Raw genomic sequence first — 10,117 nt, forward strand, 5'->3', positions numbered from 1 at the left:
GTTCCTCAAAAAATTAAACACTAAGGGCACCTGGCTGGCTCAGTTGGAAGAGCATGCAACTCTTGATGTCGGGGTCATGAGTTCGAGTCCCATGTTGGGTGTAGAGACTATGAAAAAAAAAATTAACCAGGTAGTTACCATATGACCTAACTATTGCACTCATTTCAAAAGAAAGGTAAATGTGGGGCGCCTGGGTGGCGCAGTCGGTTTAGCGTCCGACTTCAGCCAGGTCACGATCTCGCGGTCCGTGGGTTCGAGCCCCGCGTCGGGCTCTGGGCTGATGGCTCGGAGCCTGGAGCCTGTTTCTGATTCTGTGTCTCCCTCTCTCTCTGCCCCTCCCCCGTTCATGCTCTGTCTCTCTCTGTCCCAAAAATAAATAAAAAACGTTGAAAAAAAAATTAAAAAATAAATAAATAAATAAAAAGAAAAAGAAAGGTAAATGTATGTCTACACAGACACTTGTACACAACTATTTACGGCAGTGTTATTCATCATGGCCAAGTAGAAACTAAAATGTATAAGGCTTCTTTTGGGGGAAATGAAGACGTCCCAAATTAGACTGTGATGACAGCTGCACAACTGTGTAAATATATTAAAGACCATTGAACTGCACACTTCAAAACAGTGAACTGCATGGGATTTCTATCTTAAAAAAAAAAAAGTCCTCTGAGCAGAAAATAATGCCTGTGTTCTTAGTGGGAAATGAATCAAGCAGAGAAGAAAGTCTTCTTCACTTCCAAGGTCACTGGACTTCTATTGCAACAAGTTTTGCTCAGTTCAGTCTCCATGTAAGGAAAAATCTCCTCCAAGCAGCCTTCACACCTATGTGTTTCATTTCACACTTAGTAACTTTTTATAAAGGCATGTTTCTTTTTTGGAATTTATTTTCAGAATTGATTTTAAGAAAAGGAAGAGAAAGGTCACAAAAATGTGTAACAGACATATTCTTTGGAGGAAGGAATTAAGGATCAACGATGGGGGGCATCTGGCTTGCTCAGTCGGTAGGGCAGGTGACTCTTGATCTCAGGGTCCTGAGTTCAAGCCCAGGTTGGGGCTAAAGCTTACTTTAAAAAAAAGGGGGGGGGTGGGGTGCCTGGGTGTCTCAGTTGGTAGAGCATCCAACTCTTGATCTCAGGGTCGTGTGTCATGAGTCCACATTGGGCATGGAGCCTACTTAAGAAAAAAAAAAAAAAAAAACAAGGATCAAGGGTGAGAAGGCAACTTCCTTTTCAAGGTGTATCCTTTGCACAACTTGATTTTTTTTTTTTTTTTTTTTTTTTTGCCATTGGCTTAAAAAACAAACAAATATGGACTGTCTTGTAGAGTTAAAAAAAATTTTCAACTCATATGTGCAAGCTATGGCCAAAGCCTGTACATAATTAGTGTAAATTCTAAAGAGAGGTGGGGGAGAGGGGTTCAGAGTCTATACGATGAGAATTATTCTGGCCTTAGAGGGGAGGAAGGGTAGGACTTGGGGGGAGGGAGGTGGACAGGCCAGGGCCTACGCCTAAAACTTTTGATTTCCCTATGCCAATCCCAAAACTTGGTCCGGAGCCTGGGCCGGGCCATGTTTACTGGCCAGATAGACAAAGCCTCCCTGAGCAGCATTGTATCTGGAACTGACAGTAAAGAAATAGAAAGAAGCTTGTTTAGGAGGCTGGACAAGCTTCCTGGAACAAAGGAGACAGCGACTAGAGTTTAGCAGGCCCATAGTGGGAGAAAAAAATGCTAGCTCAGGTGGCCCTGGTCCCCAGCAAGGACCACCTTAGAAGGCCACCGAGGCCACAGAGGAGAAGGGGACCAAAGTCCTGCCGGTGTAAGTACAGTCTGCTGGCCTGGGAGAATTCTCACTCTCATGGAAAGAGCTGCCACTTCCCACACGGCCTCTGAGCCCCAGAGGCCACTGCTCAGCCAGACCCCCATGTGGGACCTTTCTCACAGGACCTAGAACAGCCACATCCAGGCCCCGTGCCAAATCTGGGAGCCCAGGCCCAGGCTGGGCATTTGCCTCTAGGGAATTTCCCCAACCTTGGGCTGAAGCTGGGCCCGTTGTCAACAAGGCCTGCTATTGGCTAACAGACTTCTGATTTTTTTAATGAAAAGATCAGGAGAGAGGGATGTTATCTGGGAGATCAGAACTGAGAAAGGGGGGATGGGAGGAAGGACCGAGTCTGAGCCAAATAAAAATGGGGCAGAGAGAGGAAGCGCGGGTCTCAGAGACAGGACCCAGAAGAAAGACACGCCCTGAGGCCGAGAGATCTAGAAGCAGGACAGGCTAGAACCAGCGACAGACAAGGGGAAAGACCAGACGCAAGCAGGGTTGGTCTGGACCAAGCACCAAAAATGCATCAGATAACCTGACTGAGACAAACGATGGCCCAGGCTGCGGGCAAGGTCGAGCCTAAGGGACAGCAGTCGGACACCGAGGGATGGACGCGGACCAGAAGACCGAGCCGGGGACGCAGAAAGACAGACCCCCACCCCGCGCGGCTCCCACCCCGTCGCCCCTCCCCGACCGGGCCCCAGCCCCGCCCCCGCGCCCAGACGCGGCCCCGCCCCTTTCTCTAAGGGCGCTCCAGTCCCCGCCCCCACCCCCACCCCCCGCAAACACCTTCCCTGGGACGCGGGCCTGCGGCTGGAGTTAGGTCTCCCCAGGACAGCGTGGGGGCGCGGCAGATCTTCCCCGTGGACGCGGATGGCCCACTCCTCATGCCCCACTCCGCTTCCCAAGTCACAAAGCAGGACAGTGAGGGTGTCAGGGACTGTGGCCTCTGCCTTCCTCCGAGGGAGCGGGTGCGTCCTAGAAGGATGCACCCTAGAGATGGCAACACAAGGAGCTTGTAGGACGCGGGCACACGCTTGACCGTGAGCCAGGCACTTAATGAGCATTTTGTTTCTTCTTCTTCTTTTTTTCCAAGATTTTATTTTTAAGTTAGTTCTACGCCCAAAGTGGGGCTGGAACTCACAACCTCCCCTCTCCCCGACCCCCGCTCCCACCAGGTCAAGAGTCCCCCACTCCACCCACCGAGCCTGCCAGGTGCCCGTGGGCATTTTCTTTCTTAATCCTTACCTCCCCCTGGGAGATAGAACTTCCATTTCAGAGAAGGGGAAACAGAGTCAGAGGTGAAATAACTCTCTTGCTCTAGATTACAGCACGCGTCGCAAGTGATGGTGAGATTTGAACCCAGACCATCTGATTTCCCTCTGTGTTCCCATCTCTTCTTTAAAAAAAAAAAAAAAAGTCAGCTTCATTGTGGTCTAATTTATATATATCCTTTAGAATTTTAATTTACTTTGTAATTTAAAAAAAACGTACACCCTTGGGGGCCCTGAGTGGCTCAATCGGTTATGATCTCTCAGGTTTTGTGGGTTCACCTGCCTTGGCTCTGGGCTAGCCCTGCAGAGCCTGTTTGGGATTCTCTGTCTCCCTCTCTCTCTGCCCCTCCCCCCACTCATGCTGTCTTGTCTCTCTCAAAGTAAATAAATAAACTTTAAAAAAATAAAATAAAAAATAAAAAAAAACTTACACCCTTTTTACACTGACAGTTTAAAGAATTTTGGGGAAGACGCAAATGTTCTGACCACAGCAAAGGGAATAACGGGTTGACTAAAGATCCAAGGGAAGAAGTTCCGAAAAAGAGTTTAGGATTTGAGGGGCACCTGGGTGGTTCAGTCAGTTAAGTGTCCAACTTCAGCTCAGGTCGTGATCTCATGGTTGGTGGGTTCAAGCCCTGCACATGGCTCTCTGCTGTTGGTGAGAGCCTGCTTCAGATCCTCTGTCTCCCTCTCTCTCTCTCTGCCCCTTCCCTGCTGATCCTCTCCCTCTCAAAATTAAATAAACATAAAAAAAAAAAAAAAAAGAGTTTAGGATTTGAGTGTTAGACCTTCCCTCAGAGCCCTAGGGTCCCCAGGGGCTGCCTGATTGCTACAAAAGCCTATCTCAGGAGAGAAAAGTTGTCCAGACCTGGGAACCCAGGTCAAACATTGCCTGAAAGTCCCACTTGGGGTCCAGAGAGTTAGACAATGGGGAAAACATGCTTCAGAACTTCCTTTGTTTCCCTGGGTTTTTTCCACTTGTTTTTTGTAAGTTTCTGCCTTTCATGGTAGGAGCTTTCCTCAAATGTCTGGGACCAGAAAGCCAGGTGCATGGATGGGGCTTCACTGAGCTTCCCTAAAGGGTGATGTCACCATTCTCAAAGTTTCCAGGGCAGACGTCTGCTTAATTCCCCCTGGTAGGCAGGGTCTCCTCTGTGCTTGGGTCCCCAGGGCACCAAGGTCTCAGCTTTTCCACTGAGTTAGGAATGGTCATCAACTGTCCAAGCATTGCCTCTGCATGGCTTCCTCTCCCACCCTCTTTGTCCTTATTTTATTCTTTTGTGATCATTTTATTTATTTATTTATTTATAAATTTTATTTAAAGAGAGAGAGTATGAGCAGGGGATGGGCAGAGAGAGGGAGACAGAGAATCCCTAGCTGGCTCTGCACTGTTAGCACACAGCTGGACACGGGGGTTGAACCCACAAACCACAAGATCACCACCTGAGCCAAAACCAAGAGTCGGACACTTAACTGACTTAGCCACCCAGGTTCCCCTATCCTTTTGTGATTATTTTAGAGGGGTTTGGGGAGGAAAGCATTTTTTTTAAATTTTTTTCTTAATGTTTATTTATTTTTGACAGAGAGAGAGAGAGACAGAGCATGAGCAGGGGAGGGGCAGAGAGAGAGGGAGACAGAAGCAGAAGCAGGCTCCAGGCTCCGAGCCGTCAGCACAGAGACTGACGCGGGCCTCGAACGCACAGACTGTGAGATCATGACCTGAGCCAAAGTTGGACGCTCAACCGACTGAGCCACCCAGGCGCCCCGTAACTGGAAGCCCAACCATAACTGTGACATTTTATTTCTTTTTTTTTAATGTTTGTTTTTGAGAGAGAAAGACAAAGTGCAAGCAGGGGAGGGGCAGAGAAAGAGGAAGACACAGAATCCTAAGTAGGCTCTCAAGCTGTCAGCACAGAGCCCAAAGTGGGGTTCAAACCCACGGACCGTGAGATCATGACCTGAGCCAAAGTCGCATGCCCAACCAACTGAGCCACCCGCGTGCCCCTAAGATTTTATTCTTAAGTAACTTGTGTTATAGTTCCAATATCTTCCTTATATCTTTTAACATGTTTATTAGTCTAAAATTCTTATTCTAGGGTACCTGCCTGCCTCAGTCAGTAGAGCATGGGATTTTTGAACTTGGGGTCATGAGTTTGAGCTCCATGTTGGGTGTGGAGCCTACTTAAGAAAAATTTGGAAGTAACAAACAATTTAAAAAATGAAAATAAATAAAATAAAATTCTTATTCTGACAAGAAACAGGTTATAGTTTTTCTGTTGAAAGCAGTGATGCCCTGGGGCACCTGGGTGGCTCAGTGGGTTCCCTGTTCGACTTTGGCTCAGGTCGTGATCTCACAGTCTGTGAGTTCAAGTCCTGCATCGAACTCTGTGCTGACAGCTCAGAGCCTGGAGCCTTCTTCTGATTCTGTGTCTCCCCCTCTCTCTTCCCCTCTTCCCCTCCCCTGCTCATGCGCTCTCTCTCTCTCTCTCTCTCTCTCAGAAATAAACATTAAAAAATTAAATTTTTTTTTTTTTTTTTTTTTTGAAGAAAGCATTGATGCCCTTAGCCTGTGGGATCTGCTGCTAAGTCCAGTCAGATAGTTTCAGATTTGAGTTGAACTGTAGAACACCCAGCTGGTGTCGCCGAATTGCTTGGTGCGGAAAGAAAACCCTGCTCGTTTGGTGACCAGAAGTGTGGGAAAGCAGAGGAGACACCCCCTGCTACCTCCCCTGGGAATCTCCTGCATGGGGAGTTGATAAGCCCGGGAAGGAGGCGCCACGAGAATACAGCCAAGCCACTCCTCGCCCCACAAGATGACCTTCAGGACGTGTTTCCACACTTTGCTCTCCAAAGAGAAGCAGCCTCAGGACTCACCCCTAAAATGTCATTCCCCGGATGTTGGGGGGGGGGGTGAGTGGGCAGCTGTCGATCAGTCCACACCTGTTTTCGGCAGCGTCTCCCAAACCTGAGGTCTGGGCCACCCTAATTGGACTCCAGGCACACCTGGAGCCCAGAGCTGAGTCATTGGGGAGGTGGAGGCAGGTGCTGTCTGTTCCAAGGCAACGGGGGGGGGGGGGCAATTAGCTCATCCCTCCCCATCACCCCCAAGAAATCTTTCTTTCCCACCTGATCCTCTTTGGGGGGAGGAGCTGGCAGCTGGTTTTGACCCCGACCTAGCATTGGATTCATCGTCCCGAGTGACAAGTGTCCGTTTACTGACCTGTTGGCAGCCAGTGACTGCGCATATCTGTGCAGCCTTAGCACTTCGCACATGGGAAGAGAGACCAGTTACATTTCCGTAAATAGGAGGCTTTAGAGGACGTCTTAGAAGAAAACGCTTGTTTTCCTCAGGCGATGCTCGGGGCCCCGATGCACACAGAGCTGTTTGGCTGCACCTTTCTGGAATAGAAGGGAGGATATTTGTCTGTTTCTGGGCATAGCAAACCATGCTCCACGGAAAGTTTGTGTCTCTACCTTCTCCCCTTACATTCTGGGGTTTGGAGTCACCCCAGAGAGCCTGTGCAGATGTCATATTTTGTGGTATGTCTTTAGGCACGACCCTTAATTTCATTAAAAATTTCTATGTTAGAAGACCTGTTTCAGGCCCTGCTCGCCTGAGGCAGCAGACAGAGCTTGGAGCCATGCCGTGCTGCTCTGGCCTATAAGTGTGTGTGTGTGTGTGTGTGTGTGTGTGTGTGTGTTGGGGGGGGGGACAGAGTTGAAAGGGGAGCAAATGAATCATTTTAGGTGGGTGAAGTCAGTCTGCAGGGAGCAGCCACTTAGAGGAAATCATCAGCACATTACCGGAAGCCAGAGCAGCCCCGATCTGTGTTCTTGCAGAAGAGAGTAGACAGCCGATGTGTCAGCAGCTCCAGAAAGGCCGAGGCCCAGGCATGCCACTGCGCACACTCTGCGGAACCTTCCAGACCCCCCGCTCGTGCCTCTTCAGCTTCTGTCTTCTTGTCTCTGGAGGTCTCTGTTCTTCCGAGCTCCTCTAGTCACGCCCTCGGGTGGCTCAGTGCCTTCTCCCTTTTCAAGGTCATGGCTGGTGTGGGGGCCGGAGCCATATTGTTCCCGTAAACCTTGGCAAGCCGTTTCCAGGAAAAGTGCAGGGGAGGAGGGGGAGGAGTAGGTTTACCTAAAAGGCCATCGGAGCTTCTGAATGAAAGTATCGGCTGCAAAAAGAGAGCAGGCCACCTCAGCTTCTAAAGGAAATTCTGTTCAGGCCTGATGCTCAGAAAACCCACTTTCACAGGCGTGGGAGGGGCTGAGGGGCTGTTTCACAGGAAGTCAAGGAACGCGCAGGAGGCGTTGGAGGCTGCCAGCTGTTCTGCAAAGAGGTAGGCGGTAACCTTGGTCTGCTGGGCACGGTGAGAGATGGCATTCTCCCTTGGAAGTAGGGCCTTCCTCGGATAAGCCCTAAAGGTCCTTTCCTCCCACAGGTATTGGAACATTCCCTTAGCTGAATGCAACGGTCAGTATTTTCTGCTCGCAGTGAGGAGAGCAGTTCTGAAACATGGGAGCATCGCCTCCCTTCCTGAAGGCCAGTGTTGGGGAGGCCTGGGCCACATATTGAAGGAGTCTTCAGGGTGGACCTCTGTGGTCTGCCTGCTGTTCCAGCAGGTCCCAGAACTTACCCCCCCACCCTCTTCTTCCAGCAGGAAGTTCATATCCATCCCTACAGCAGGCAGATGGATGCCTGGGCCTGCTAAGCTTGCCTTTCTTCAAGCTCCTTTTTTTTTTTTTTTTTTAAACGTTTATTTATGTTTGAGAGACACAGCGTGAGTAGGGAAGGGCAGAGAGACAGAGGGAGACACAGAATCCAAAGCAGGCTCCAGGCTCTAAGCTATCCGCACAGAGCCTGACTCGGGGCTCGAACCCACAAACGGTGAGATCATGACCTGAGCTGAAGCTGGACGATCAACCATTGAGCCACCCGGGTGCCCCCAAAGAGTAAACATATAACATATAATGAGCTCTTACAAACCTTTGAGACAGTTGAACAAAAATTTTTAAAAATTGAGGACACGAAGGGGCATCTGGGTGGCTCAGTTGCTTGAGGGACCAACTCATGATTTCGGCTCAGGTCATGATCCCAGGGTCACGGAATCGAGCCCTGAGTCGGCTCTGTGCTGAGCGTGGAGCTTGCTTGAGATTCTCTCTCTCTCCCTCTGCCCCTCTCCCCTGCTCATGCATGTGCTCTCTCTCTCTCTCTCTCTCTCTCTCTCTCTCTCAAAATAAAAATACAAAAATTGAGGATATAAACAGAGAGTTCACAGAAGGAAAAAAAGGTATTAAATCTTGCTCATCAAATAAACATGAATTTTTCATTATTTATTTGACTAGATAATACCTGCCCATGGTGAAAATTTAAGCAGTTCAAAAGATTTTACATAGTGAAAGGATGTATCCCTTCCTAATCTCTTCCGGGAACCAACCAATGTTAGCAATTTCTTATGCATCTTTCTGGAATTATATTATGTGTACACGAAATCATTAAAGTATAAATATCCCCTTGTTCAGACAAGTAGGAACACATTTACTCACTTCTATTCACATTTGGGTTGTTTTTAGTGTATTGCTATTATTAACACAGCAATATTATTAATATTGCTATTATTAATTGCTATTAACATAACATGTCTATGTTCATGCTTCTTTGTCTACATTGGGGAGAATATCATTAGATTCCTAGAAGTGGAATTGCATTTAAAGTATATATGCATTAAAATGTTCATTACTACTGGAGTCTGGATGGCTCAGTCAGTTAAGCGTCCTACTTCGGCTCAGGTCATGATCTCACGGTTTGTAGGTCCGAGCCCCGCGCCGGGCTCTGTGCTGGCAGCTCAGAGCCTGGAGCCTGCTTCAGATTCTGCATCTCCCTCTCTCTCTCCCCCTCTCCCACTCTCTCAAAAATAAATAAACATTAAAAAACTAAAGATAAAAAAAATAAAATGTTCATTACTAAAAAAAAATAATAGATTAAAATAAAATAAAATAAAATAAAATAAAATAGAATAAGTGCACCTGCCTGGCTTAGTCAGTGGAGCATGTGACTCTTGATCTTTGGGTCATGAGTTCGAGCCCCATGTTAGGTATAGAGATTACTTAAATAGATAAAACTTAAAAAAAAATCTATGTTATCAATAGTTACTTCTAGTTGGTGGGAATTCAGGTAACTCAAATTATTTTACTTTCTTCTTTTTGCCATTCTAGGTTTTCTAAAGTTTTTTTTTAAATTTTTTTTTAAAACATTTTATTTGTTTTTGAGACAGGGAGAGACAGAGCATGAACAGGGGAGGGTCAGAGAGAGGGAGACACAGAATCCAAAACAGGCTCCAGGCTCCGAGCTGTCAGCACAGAGCCTGACGCGGGGCTCGAACTCACGGACTGTGAGATCATGACCTGAGCCCAAGTCGGCCGCTTGACCGACTGAGCCACCCAGGCGCCCCGGTTTTCTAAAGTTTTTAAATAACGGAATGTGTTATGTTGTTCCCTTAATAAGATAACAAATATGAATCAAGCTGTTTCCATTTTGAAAAAAAATAAAGTGAAAACTCAAACCCAAACATCGATGATAAGGACAGGGGAACAAAGTTTTGCTATTTTGAAACGTATCTATTTTCACTTCTAAAGAAGTATGGGGCTATCACATGAGGGATAGGAAACAATTATAATAGTGTTGAGTATACTTGGCAAAGTATAGTTATGTAATATAAAAAGCATATGTGAAAGTCACTATTGACGCTGGAGGTTAAATAGGCGTTACATTAATCGGTAGATACTCAATGGCTCCAAAGAATGTGTCTCTGGTTTGTTGATCTCTGGGGACAAAATGCTATTATGATCTGGAAATCACGAGGGTGGCAGTTTCCTCTCCTTGAAACACTCGTGTCCCAGAATGGTGAGAAGCATTATGTGATCCCCTTTTTAAAAAAATGTGTGTTATAAATAATTATCAAAAGCCTTACACAGTCACTCTTTTTTTTTTTTTTTTTTTTTTTTTTGGCCCAGAAGTCAT

At 47.2% G+C, this 10,117-nt stretch overlaps 1 long non-coding RNA gene across 1 annotated transcript; it reads right to left on the minus strand.

Moving 5' to 3' along the window:
* Positions 1 to 1,138: 1,138 nt before the first annotated feature.
* Positions 1,139 to 7,453, minus strand: LOC122233626. Its single transcript, XR_006211270.1, has 3 exons — positions 6,901 to 7,453; positions 6,317 to 6,495; positions 1,139 to 1,170 (listed from the first exon to the last, which is right to left on the minus strand). It is a non-coding gene; the product is annotated as an uncharacterized LOC122233626 (long non-coding RNA).
* Between the last annotated feature and the right edge of the window lie 2,664 nt (positions 7,454 to 10,117).

The sequence above is a fragment of the Panthera tigris genome, chromosome E1, assembly GCF_018350195.1.
Source record: "Panthera tigris isolate Pti1 chromosome E1, P.tigris_Pti1_mat1.1, whole genome shotgun sequence".
NCBI lineage: Eukaryota > Metazoa > Chordata > Mammalia > Carnivora > Felidae > Panthera > Panthera tigris.